The 12751-nt window shown below is 37.2% G+C and overlaps 1 pseudogene; it reads right to left on the minus strand.

The window, feature by feature from the left end:
• Positions 1–875: 875 nt before the first annotated feature.
• LOC149829721 (actin-interacting protein 1-2-like) overlaps positions 876–12751 on the minus strand; it is a 129208-nt pseudogene continuing 117332 nt past the window's right edge.

Below are 12751 nucleotides of genomic sequence, written 5' to 3' on the forward strand. Positions count from 1 at the left end.
ATGCATTTGAGAAAGGAGGTGAGACGGCCTTTGTATTTGCATTGAAAACTGGATTTAGCAACTACCACCTCATAAAATGGTAGATGCCAAATCCAGAAATGGACTGCTGCCACTTTGTCAAATGCATAAACTCCCTCCAACTACCAGTTCTCATATGGAGACTTATTTCACATTCTTAAGATCAAAATATCATCAAGAGGGCATTTATTGCATCCCCACCCAAGGGAAGCCACTTCTTGAAGGGACGCATGAGAAAAAGTTCTTTCCCATGGGGGGAAGGTGTGAACCAGTGTTGTCGATATTGGCCTGAATGTCGATGCACCAGAAAATACTGACCTGAATTGGCTATTTTTTAATAAAATGTAAAAAATAGATTAAAATTAATTTTTTATATTATTTTAATGGCTTTAACATGTGTCACGTTCTGATTGACACAATATTTTTTAATTATTTTTTGGCCAATTCAGAATAATTCACTTGAGAATGGATATTGGAGGATTCACCTGAATCATTGGGCCAAACGATAAAAGTCCGATTCCGATACAGACAACAGTGGTGTGAACCCATTTTAACAGGAAAGATGCTTGTTTGCCTTTATTATGTAAACACCACCACATGTTTTCCATGGAGATGTTTGTTTCACCTCCCTTAGTAAAAGTTCTCTTTCCTACGAAAGAGTGTCTCTTTCATCCCCCCCCGAAAAGAAAGCAATATCCATGCTTGAACAAAGAAGAGAGTGCGAATAGGCCAAGGGATTAAGCATTCTATTATTTCATCACAATTCCAGCAATGAACATTGCATACACAAATATGATCATGGAAAATATTTAGGTGTATGCATGGCTGATCAGACCGACAAAAGGAGAAGGAAAAAAAACACCCAATATAACCCAAAAAAGGCGAAAAACTCACATCAGCAAAATCATATCAAAACACGAGCCATTCTGCTATGTTCTTCTAGTCTTCAATCAAAGACAAACTGGAAAGGGTTTTCCTACAAACAAAACAGAGAATTCTTTTGACGAAGACTGCACAGAGCAAGAAATGTAAGGCCACACAACTTGCTTCCAAAACCAAATCAACCATCAATTGCAGTTACGATCCCGTTACTGCTGCACTAATCTCCACACACGAATGCATGCATCTTCACCAGAGCTTACAACAGTGCAATCATCATTGAAAACTAATCCATAAACACCTCCCAAGTGAGCACCCTTTATGGTTATACGACTTGAAGCTGGCTTATCAACTTCATATATAATTATGCTTGTGTCTAGAGATCCCGTAGCAACCATTGTGCTATCAGGAGACCAAGCCACACAATTTATACGAGCAGTATGGTACAACATGTTCTTAAGCTTAACCTGCAGAAGATAGTCAACTGGTTAGTGAGACAAATGTTCAGGAAGTTAAAAATCAAACCTTGGTAATTAACATTACATTTCTAAAAAGGATTAATGCGGAAGGGAAAGGAAGAAAGAGAGATGGACTATGCAAATGGGAACCAAAAAGTTAGAAGTATGAACAACTTAAATATAGTGACAAAATCTATCAAAAATAAAGAAAAAAAAAACATGGATGAAGCATGACAGCCTTCCACTACTTTAATGTGTGTAAAAAGAATTTAGGAAACAAAAAGAAAATTAAAAAACCATATAGGATTTACATTGTGCCTGATAAATTGAACCATGGCATTTTGCTATGTCACATGGGTGCGGGTGCGACACGGGTGCGGCGCAATTTCAAAAATTTTGGACACGGGGACTCGGCTATATATATATATAATTCTAGTAAACAATTAAAATTAAGTAGCCAAAACTATGACCTTAATTTTTTCGAAAGTTTCAATTTGGCATTCCCATTTCTTTATGGTAGTTCTTAAGCTAGCTTTTCTAATACTTGTGAAACTAGTATTTTTTTAAACTGGAAAAGCATTTATTTAGCTATCTCAAATGGTTGGGTTACCTTTTATCGTGTTTTATACATATTTTTACATAAGTTGTGACTTGTGAAACAGTCACACAGACTGTGCACACAGTCTGTGCAATGCAGTCTGTGACTGTGCAGACTGTGCACAGTCACACAGACTGTGCACAGTCACACAGACTGTGTGCAATGACTGTGCAGTTGCAGTTGCACAGTCTGTGACTGTGCAACTGCATGCATTGCACAGTCTGGTTATATATTAAAAAAAAAGATATATAAAAATTGTTTTTTTTTTGTTTTTTGTCTTAAAATGGACATTTTTGGACTCGATCAAAGTTGACCGAGTCCAAAATGTGGACGGACGCGGCCTGGACTCGTTGACCGAGTCCGACTCGGCGTTGACCGAGTCCGGGCCGAGTCCGAAGCCGCACCCGTGTCGGGGCGTGTCGACTCGGGTGCGGCACCTCCCTAGCCGAGTCCGTGTGACATAGGCATTTTGTAGTCTAGGAAAACAAGGGTAATTATAATACCGCACACAAGGCCATAAATGCTTAAGAATTTTCAAGGTTTTTGGATCTAGAATGCCATTGACATACAATAGAATGAATGTCTACTACATTTTTCATAACAGGGATATTGCGCCGAATCAATTCATTCTAGGTCTTGATTGCTTTGTCACCTTCTCATGAAAATCCAGAACATGCAATTAATAGCAAAGTACACCATTATTATCAAAACTGGTATTTGTCTTATGCACCACAATTTGCTTTGTAATCCCATTGTTGCTTAATGCTAAACTTATGGTCCCCAATAGTAATATTCCTGCTTATTGCTGATCTCCAATCTTTACTGGGCTCCTCCTTTTCCCAGTTCCTTCAACTTGCTTCATGTCAAATTTTTTGTGTTCTGTAATTTCAGACAGCTTGTAACATGCCCATTCTATCCCTGACAATGCTCATCTTTCTGTTTAATTAACTCTTAAGGACAAGATGTAAGGATACGTGGCATTTCTTCAATATGTGTTTTTATTTTTGCTTTACGTAACATGCATTAGTATTGTATCATTGTCATCAATGGCTCGGGTAATTGATTTGTAGTACCAGTTGGAGTCACACTATCTCAACCGGGCCATATTCAGGCAAACCTAGCTTGACTAATAAAAAAAAATTAACTCAATCCTAGTGAGGATTAATCTATTATGAGAGATCATCCCATGTGATTAATGAGTTGGGACATCAACCTGTTGTAGTTGGAATATTCATTTTCTCTTTCCTATTTCATTGAGTCAAATTGAAATGACAAAAATTGACACAGAATTAGAGCAGCCATGACGAAGTGATCTATTAATCTCATCTTCATGCTTTTTCCTCTAATCTTCTAACCTCTTTCTTCTCTATGGATTTAATATTTTTCAGAAGATTTCTTTGTTTTGAATGTTAAATTTTAAAACACTTACTGGAATCATAGGCAGATCTGACTGTTAGCTTTGAACAAATCTGGAATCTAACTTGTTTTTTGGTCCCATAGGCTTGGGTGAAGGGGATAAATGGATTGGTACGTGGAAATGGTAGCTCTATCTCAGCTGGTGGTGTGGTTGGCTGGAACCAAATAATCAAATCTTCAAGGGAGTACGACCTTGCAAAGGGGGGTGATTGAATTGGTAATTAAGTTTATGGTTCAAATCAAGCTTGCAAAGGGGTCAAGCTGAGGTTCCAGACTGACTTATGGTCCAGAGATGTAACTCTTGCTGAAAGATATCCACCATTTTTTCACATAAACAGAGATAACAACATACTTGTAAGTGAATGTTGGAAAGGAAGAGCTAGTTAGTTCACTGAATTCAGAAGGAATTTCAAGGAGCAAGAGGTAGAAGATTGGTTTTGGTTATGGCTATTGGATTTTTAGGCCCATGGAAAATTTCTGACAGCGAGAATTCCTTATATGGAAATGTGACGGATGTGTTATGTTCTCTATAGCTTCATTTAGCCATGCTTTTGGCTGTAAAGATGTAGACCACTTTCCAAATGACACCGTCCAGGGTTTCCATCCCTCTCCTACAGCCAAGATATTTGTGTGGCTCTTAGCACTTGATAAGGTTAATAACCAGTGCAAATTGAAAGACAAAAGTTTCCAGCTTGCAAGTACTTGCTACTTCTGTTTCGATGAGAACGAAACAATTGAGCATTTGTTTTGGTTTTATCCAGCATTTCAGTGGTTGTTCAAACAAGCTTTGGATTGTGCCAATAAAATGGCCAGATGGGGATTTAGCTTGGATTGGTCGGAATAGGACTGGTGGTTAAGAATCTTAATTTGATCTATTCTGTAAGCTTGTTGAAAGATTTCTTATCCCCTGGCTTAAATTATTTCTCTTAGACAAAAAAAAAAGGATTTACATGGTTTGCAAAGTGTTATAATGTGCATCTCCCTCGCATACTGTCTGTAGACTCTGTACATACACCAATTCTTGTTTTCTTTTTGTTATGTGTGTGTGCTTGTGTTCAAGGATTGATACACACACACACACACACACACACACACACACACACACACACACACACACACACACACACACATATATATATATATATATATATATATATATATATATATATATATAGAGAGAGAGAGAGAGAGAGAGAGAGAGAGAGAGAGATGGTACCTCTCGAGTGACATGGTCCCATACAACAGCTTGTTATCATCGCAAAATTGTTCCCCTCCCTTGCGAGAGAGAAACGAATTTCGCGAGTCAAACTCGACCAAAGTTTTGAAAATGATTTTAAAAATTTACTTGCCTCCGTTTTGAAAATTTGCGGGAAAATTCCGTAGAATGGGATCCGCCTGTCGGTACGAGGTTCAACCGTTCCTGGCGCCTTTACCAGGGGTAATTAAACCAAGGACCAATTATGTGCTTTAACTCGACTCAAATATCTAAATTATGCTCTATTTTTCCTAGAATGCACAAAGAATCAGGCTTGTGCTATGAAATTTTGAAAATAATGCAAGTTTGAGAAAATATGATGTTTGCTTTGGAAGATTGAAATATGCTTGAAAATTGATTGAAAAAGTACTTGAAATTGGGATTCCTGGGAAAATCATTGAAGTTCATTGAAAATCAAAAATTGGATTGAAAATGAATTCTTAGGAAAATTTGAACTTTGGAAAATCGATTTTGAAATTTGGAATTGCTTTTCTGAGAAAATGGATTTGAGAATTCTTAAGAAATCTAAGAAATTCATTGGAAAATGACTTTTGAAATGACAAATGGATTCTCAAGAAACAGAGAAATCTGAGAAAATCGATCTTTTTGAAAACTTGAGACTTTGAAATCTGAGAATTTTAAAACATTGGAAAATCTTGGTTTGAACTTGGGAAATGCTTTGAAATCTCTTTTCAAAACTTAGGATTTTGAGAAAATTAGATCCTGAGAAAGACTTGGAAATTCTTGAGAAAGCTGAATTTTCTGAAATTGAAATTGGAAAATGAATTTGAGAATAATGCAATTTGAATAATATGAATGAATGAATATGAATTTGAAAAGGGAATTTCATTGAGGAATTGAGAAATCCCTTTAAAGTTTTGAGAAATGCAGTGCATTTTTGAAGTTAGCCTAAGAGTGTAGGCTGAATGTGGCTGATATAAAGATCATAAATCTTGGTTTTCTTCGTATTCTGACTATGGCCATAAATACGAATCCCACTGAGTTTATAAACTCCATAAGAGCTTGTGCACGTGCCATTCGTGTAAACCATAGTGAATTTGAAATAAATATGCATGAATCATACATCACATATTAAAATTTGCATAAATTAAACTATATGCAATGCAGTCCTATTCTAAGCAGAAATGCAACTCTTATTCCAAATTATTACATTTGAGATTACATTGAATTAAAAATAAAAAAAATAAAATCTAAGTCTTCTTCTTGAATGTTCCTGCAAAACTAGAAAACAAGGTTAGCACAAAAATGTAGGTTTTTCTGAATTTATCCGAAAATATGGGAAATTGTCGGACATTATTCAGATATAAACCCATAATCATACCCCCTTTGATATAAACATGAGAAATAATGAATAAATTTTGAAAATAAACTTGAAAATTCGAAATTGGGGTCAAAATGACCAAAATACCCCTGATAACCTTGAAATCAGGGTTTTTTGAAAGAATTTTTGTAAATTTTGGAAATTTGAAAATCAAATGAAATAAATCAAACATAATATGATGAAATATGATGATATGCATGAAATTTTGGAGAATTAGAAATTGAAATTTCGAAATTTAGGTCAAAATGACCAAAATACCCCCGATAACAAGACTATGGCCTTGAAACCAGGGTTTTCTGAAATAAATTTTGCAAAATTGTAAAATATGAAATGCAAAGGAGATTAAAATTAACCCTAATACGATTCTACATGCTTATGTACATGATAAAAACCCTAAAATGGCGAAAATATCATAAAATATCGAATTTAACCTGATTTTCGCTTGATTTTCGCTTCTGAATTTAAAGATAAACTAACACATAGAGCAAATGAACTTGGAATTAAACCAAATTTGGCATGAACACCTAAAAAAACCCTAAAAACAGAATGGAGCTCGAAAATATAATTTTTTTGTACTTTTGAATATGAAAATTCAAATAAAAACCCTAAATTTTATGATTTTTGCCTAAAATATTGATTCTAAAGGAGATTTAGGATATCAAACTTCCATAAAAATTTCCCAAATTTTATGGGATGACAGAGGACAGTAAGACAAGGATTTGTTTCTTTGACACCTTCTGGTTTTGACCTATGGTCGGAGCTGTACCACTCCGGCAAGTCGGATCGGAATCCGGCGACTCTAGTAAATGAAGGAAACAGATAGGTTTTGGTAGAAAATATGGTAAAAATGACATACAGATGGGAAAATGGCTGAAATTGTGGTAAAATGTCGCTGACAAACATAGGAAGATTTTATCTTTTGATACTATTGGGATTCGGGTTACGGTTTGGAAAAAACCACACTATTATCAGAGACCTAAATCTCTGGAATTTCTGGACATTGGAATCTGTTAGACAGAAAGAGAAAATCCGGGAAAAATAATGAAACAGATCCAAAAATTCCCAAATTTCGGGAAATGACAGAAAATCATGTTAGGAACAACTTTCATGTTGAAAGTTTTTGCAGACAGACTACAGATTTGGAGGAGTCGGTGCATTAAGATCTGTCTATATCCTGACAAAAGAAAATCGAGATTTTCCCAGGGGTCTGAGAAATCCGATTTTTTACAGAGGTCAAAACTGACTGGAAAAACCTCAAAATTTCCAGATCATTAGTAGATTCAATCATAAATCTACTGTGATTTTTGGGAGGACGATTTGAATTTTCCATGAGGGTGGTGTCGGAGGTTCTTTTCTGCTAAAGCAGAAATTGAAATCTCAGAGAGACAGAAAACCCGATTTAGAGTTTTACCGATTTGGATGGGTTCCGAAACCCGAATTGAATCAAATATTTGATATAGAATTGGGAATATGTAAGGATATTTGATATAAAAACCCCAGAATTTATCAATGTATATTCGCACATAAAATATCAATCGGACTAGGCGCATGAATCAAAAACCTACAATTCTGAATAGAATTTTAATGAAACTAAACTAAACGAATAAGGTAAATGTGATACAATAAAACCAAACTAAATGCAACATTTAATACATATGATCTATATAAAACTAATTCTGAGAAATGACAACAAATGAAGGTGACCGGGGATATACAACCTATGCTCAATGTTAGCCATCAAAGTGAAGGATCCGATCCATTCATCGGATGGATCACTTCACTTGCATGGCTTTGTTCATGAAAGAAATAAATTTTTCCAATCATATAAATCCAATGTTAAACTGGATGTCATATTAGATTTAAAAAAAAAAATGATGTTTTTCTTAAGGAAAATCACCGTGGCATAGAGGGAAGTATAGACTCACCTTGGATCGGCTACAATGGAAGGAGCTCTTTCAAGTTTGAAAATGGGGATACCTCAAGGCCGTAGGAAGGCTGAAGATGCTGATTTTGTGATGGTTGCAAGGCTTGAAGCTGCCGAAGGTGGATGCTACTCGAAAGGGGTTGCTGTCAATGGAATATGGAGGCTGGGTGAGGGCTGCAACATAGACTGGCACGTTAGTGCCAAAGAGAGTTGAAAAGAGGAGTTGCTGCAGTGAGGGTTGAAGCAGTGATTTGATTTGCTGCCGCCAATGGGGAAAGCTGAGGAGATGGGCAGCAACCGGTGTTGGTTGAAGCCTATTATAGTTGGAGCTGATTGATGCTGCTGGCTGGACCAAGGAGTGGCTGCAAAGATGTAATGGTGGCTGTACTTGAATGGGCTGCAACGATGGGGCTGGAGCTTGAACGACTGGGGAGAGAAGCGGCTGCTGCTGTGCAAAGGGAGGCCCTGTGGTGCAGCCGCTGGGCATGGAGGAGATGGCAGATGAAGCTGCCAAGGAGGTGATCCCAAGCTGCAATGGAGAGCCAAGAGAGAGAGAGAGAGAGAGAGAGACGTGAGATTTTCTTTTTTTTTTCTTTTGCCCAGCCGTTCCCTTTTCTTTTGTATTGAACTTAGAAAAAAATGAAATCTTTCCTAAGTTTCTAGGTTTAATGATAGTAGAATAAGAGGCTGGAAGCATTAGGGTGAAGTGGTTTACGTGAATGGCTATCCTCCTTTAGCTGCAGCCTTAGCTTTGGGGGAAATAGAAAGGGAGTAAGGAAGAAAGGGGAAAGAAGGAAGGGAAGGAAAAGGAAAGCAGAGGGGAAGAAGGAAAAGGAAAGGAAAGGAGAAGAAAGGAGAGGGAAAGAAGAAGAGAAGGAAGCTGGAAAATCCCATACATGAGTGGAGAGAAAGGAAAGAAAGGAGGAAATAAAGAAAGAAAGAAAGAAAAGAAAAAGGAAGAAGAAAGAAAGAAAAGAAAGAAAGAAGGAAAGAAAGGAAGGAGGAAAGGGAAAGGAGAGGAGGAGAGAAAAAAAATAGAGAAATAGAGTGGCTGGAGGTTTGGGCGACCACCTCGTGGGTCCCACCTCTCTAAAATAAAAATAAATAAAAATCAATAAAAACAAAAATAAACAAATAAAAAGAAGCATCTTTTTTTTTTTTTAATAAAATAGAAGCGCAAATGAATGGGCCATCTCAGAGCGGGTCCAAATTTCAATTTTGAAATTCATTTTGAAGATTAGAGGGGTAAAATAGTCTTTTCAGAAAGTTTCTAGACGAAACGAGCTATTTTTGGCAGTTTTTTTAAACGAGCTCGGATTTTGAAGTTCAATACCCCGTTGCGAAGCAAATCCAGAGTAGAATTTAAAAATGTAATTTTGAAAGAAATCCAGATTGTTTTTCTCGAGAAAATGCTTTCAAAACGAAATGAGCTATTTTTGGCAGTTTTTGAAACGAGCTCAGATTTTGAAGTTTAATAGCTCATTGCGAAGCAAATCCAGTGTAAAATTTGAAAATTTGATTTTGAAAGAAATCCAGATTATTTTTCTTGAGAAAATATTTCCAAATTTAGACTCCTGGGGTGAAAATGTCAATTTTGGAAACCTGAGGTTTGAAATTGATTTCTGAAAACTTTTAAAACTCAATCTGGATTGAAATTTATAAAGCTGGAGTTCTGGACTTCGAAAATGAAATGAAATGTGATGAAATGTTATGAAATGCTGAGAAATGATATCAAATGATGAGAAATGACATGAAATGCTATGCAAAATGCTAACCCTGAATGAAGAATTTTGGATGTTAGACCCCGATTGACACTTGTACCAGTTCAAAAAGTGTTAAAATTGACAAAATTTGCAAAAATGGTTGAAGAAATGATTTTCGAGCTCTGCCAAGCTAGAGTAACGCTGAAAATTAGGGTTTGAGCTGGATTCAACTGAAATGAACTGGATTGAGCTGGGTTTTAGAGTTTCAGAACTCAAATGAACTCAACAGACACTGACTCAACTGACCTTTCCAACTGAATTTTCAAGAAAAGCTGCCATTTTTAGAGAAATGGTATGGAATGGTCATTGGAATGAAGTGAATTACGAACCTGAACTGGGTTTGAGCTAAAACAAAGGTCAGTAATACTGAGATGAACTAAAATCAAGTCTCAAACACTAACTCAACTGACTGAACTCGGCTCAATTTCAGCTGAAAGAGCTGAAATGGACTAAAATGGGCTCCTAGACACTTGAAAATGGTTTTGAACTGAAATTGGAGCACTTGAACTTCTGGTGAGCTCAAGTTAGACTCTGGGGAACATGACTGACTGGGAATGACTGACTTGGAGACAATTGGCTTGGATTCGAGTGAGAAATGAGCTCATTTTTGAAGAAATGATCCCATTTTGGCAGGAATGGTCAGAAATGAAAATGGTTTATTCATTATGAGCTCAGATGAGCTTGAGATGACTGATATTCTAACTGTCTTGAACTGACCAATGAGCTTGGTTGACTCCGACTGACTGGGGTCCGGGATGACCTAGGGGTAAAATGGTAATTTTCCTAATGAAATTGGGTAAAATGGTGATTTTCTGAAACTGACTCGGGGTTTGACTCCTACACTGACCTGACAGGGTTGGCATTGCTTGAGGAGGATTGTTTGAGAATGAGTGAGGAAAATTTGGGGTGTTTACAGATGCCCCTCTTTGCTACTAAGCCGGCTTGAAGACGAGCTTAGTGGCAAAGAAAAACACACCATATTTTGGCTATAAAAATGCCCCAGTTTGAAGGATCTGACTGGATATGAAAATATTAGCCCTGATGAAAATGGTACATATGAAATGGAGAATAGAGTGGAAAAATTTACTTCAAAAGAAGTGAGATTCAGGTTTTTGCCCTTAACCTGGATGGTACGGGAAATACCTCGTGTAAAAATGAAGCTCAGGTTTAACCCTTAACCTGACCGGGAAATGAAATACCTCATCAAAATGAGGCTCAGGTTTGTACCCTTAACGTGACCGGGAAATGAGATACCTCATCAGAATGAGGCTCATGTTTGTACCCTTATCCTGATTGGGCGGGAAATGAAATACCTCATCAAAGGAGGCTCAGGTTTGCACCCTTATCCTGATTGGACGGAAAATGAAATACCTCATCAAAGGAGGCTCAGGTTTATACCCTTATCCTGATTGGGCAGAAAATGAAATACCTCATCAAAGGAGGCTCAGGTTTGTACCCTTATCCTGATTGGGCAGAAAATGAAATACCTCATCAAAGGAGGCTCAGGTTTGTACCCTTATCCTGATTGGGCAGAAAATGAAATACCTCATCAAAGGAGGCTCAGGTTTGTACCCTTATCCTGATTGGGCAGAAAATGAAATACCTCATCAAAGGAGGCTCAGGTTTGTACCCTTATCCTGATTGGGCAGAAAATGAAATGGATTCCTCGAAGGAAGAAACCATGATGGAACCTTTGGATTTCCGCACAATGAATCCGATAGGGGTTTTGCAAAAGGATGAAATTGGTGACCTTTTGCGAGAAAATGATTGGTGGCTTAACCTCAAGCCGAAATTGGACTGTCTATGGTGGGACAGTGGGGACACAGGGAAGTGTGCGAATCCGAGAGCCCATGCGCTCAGATTATACCAACAGAAGGGAAGGAATCTTGAAAACTCCCATTATCAAGTCCTTAAAAGGGATAACAACTGATGTCAGGATGCGCCAAAGATGAACCTCAAGCTCTCGCTTCACGCCAGGATAGCTAGAAAATATTGTCAAAATGTTGAAAATTATTGTTGATTCGAAATAATTGAAAGTGATGCACATTGCTTTGAAAATATTCCCTCTTTTCTTCCTGAAGTATTATCTCTGATTGGGCTTAACTTCGTAAAATCAAGATTCGAATTCAAATTGCTTGCAATTGGCTTTCTTTCAAGGAAGCTATCAATTTCCCTGATATGAGCAGAAAAGAGAGTATTCTTGATATTGTGAAAGCAATTTGTGAAAGAATATTGATAATAGAATTTCACAAAATTTAAAGAGGATTCTTTGGCAGATTTGGCAGTCTGATATCCTGGAATTCTTTCTCATGACGATCTTTCTGCCTACTATTTTTTTTTTGGCAGAATTAGAGCTCTCTTGGGTTTTTGGAGATTACATCATCCTTCATTTTGGAGATGTCTTGACTTTTCTCTCTCTTTTTTTTTTTTAGAAGGGTACGTCACAAACTCCTTCATCTCAGAGATGTTCCGATCCTTCTTTTCTCTCAGGGATTATATTGACGGTTATTGGCTCTTTGGTTGGAAATCGCTTGATGATAGCAGAAATTAAATATCCTTTAGGGTTTGTCGGGAGGCCCATCGCAGTCGCCTTCATCTTAACGGTGCTCTGAACTTTCTCTGGAAGGATCCGTCACAAACTCCGTCATCTTGGAGATGATTCAAATCTTCTTTGGCCCCGGGGGTCTACTCGCCTAATTCGCCTTCATCTTGACGACAGTTGAGAGATCCCTTTTGCAGATATTTAATTGCAGCTTTAGGTGATTGAGGAGATATAGGGATTGAATGGATTTTTCTGTATCACCCAGGATATTTCGACTGCTTTATTTTCCAAGAATGATCTTTAAAAATGTGCCATTGACTGCGATCAATACCGATCACTTATGGCTTTGCAACAATATTGAATTTCCTTTGCTGGCCATATCGGGGATTTATTCTTCATCCTTTTGGTTGGCCAATAGAAAGAATTTGAATTTTGAATCCTTCTTCGCGAAAGCTTTGTCCTTTCGAAAGTAATACTGAAGGTATTCTGAAGTAATGTTTTTATACAATAAAAATTTTGAAATCAACAAATATTTAATGACAAATTGGCAAAATGT

Source organism: Nuphar pumila, chromosome 8 (assembly GCF_984573655.1).
Source record: "Nuphar pumila chromosome 8, dmNupPumi1.hap1.1, whole genome shotgun sequence".
Classification (NCBI taxonomy): domain Eukaryota; kingdom Viridiplantae; phylum Streptophyta; class Magnoliopsida; order Nymphaeales; family Nymphaeaceae; genus Nuphar; species Nuphar pumila.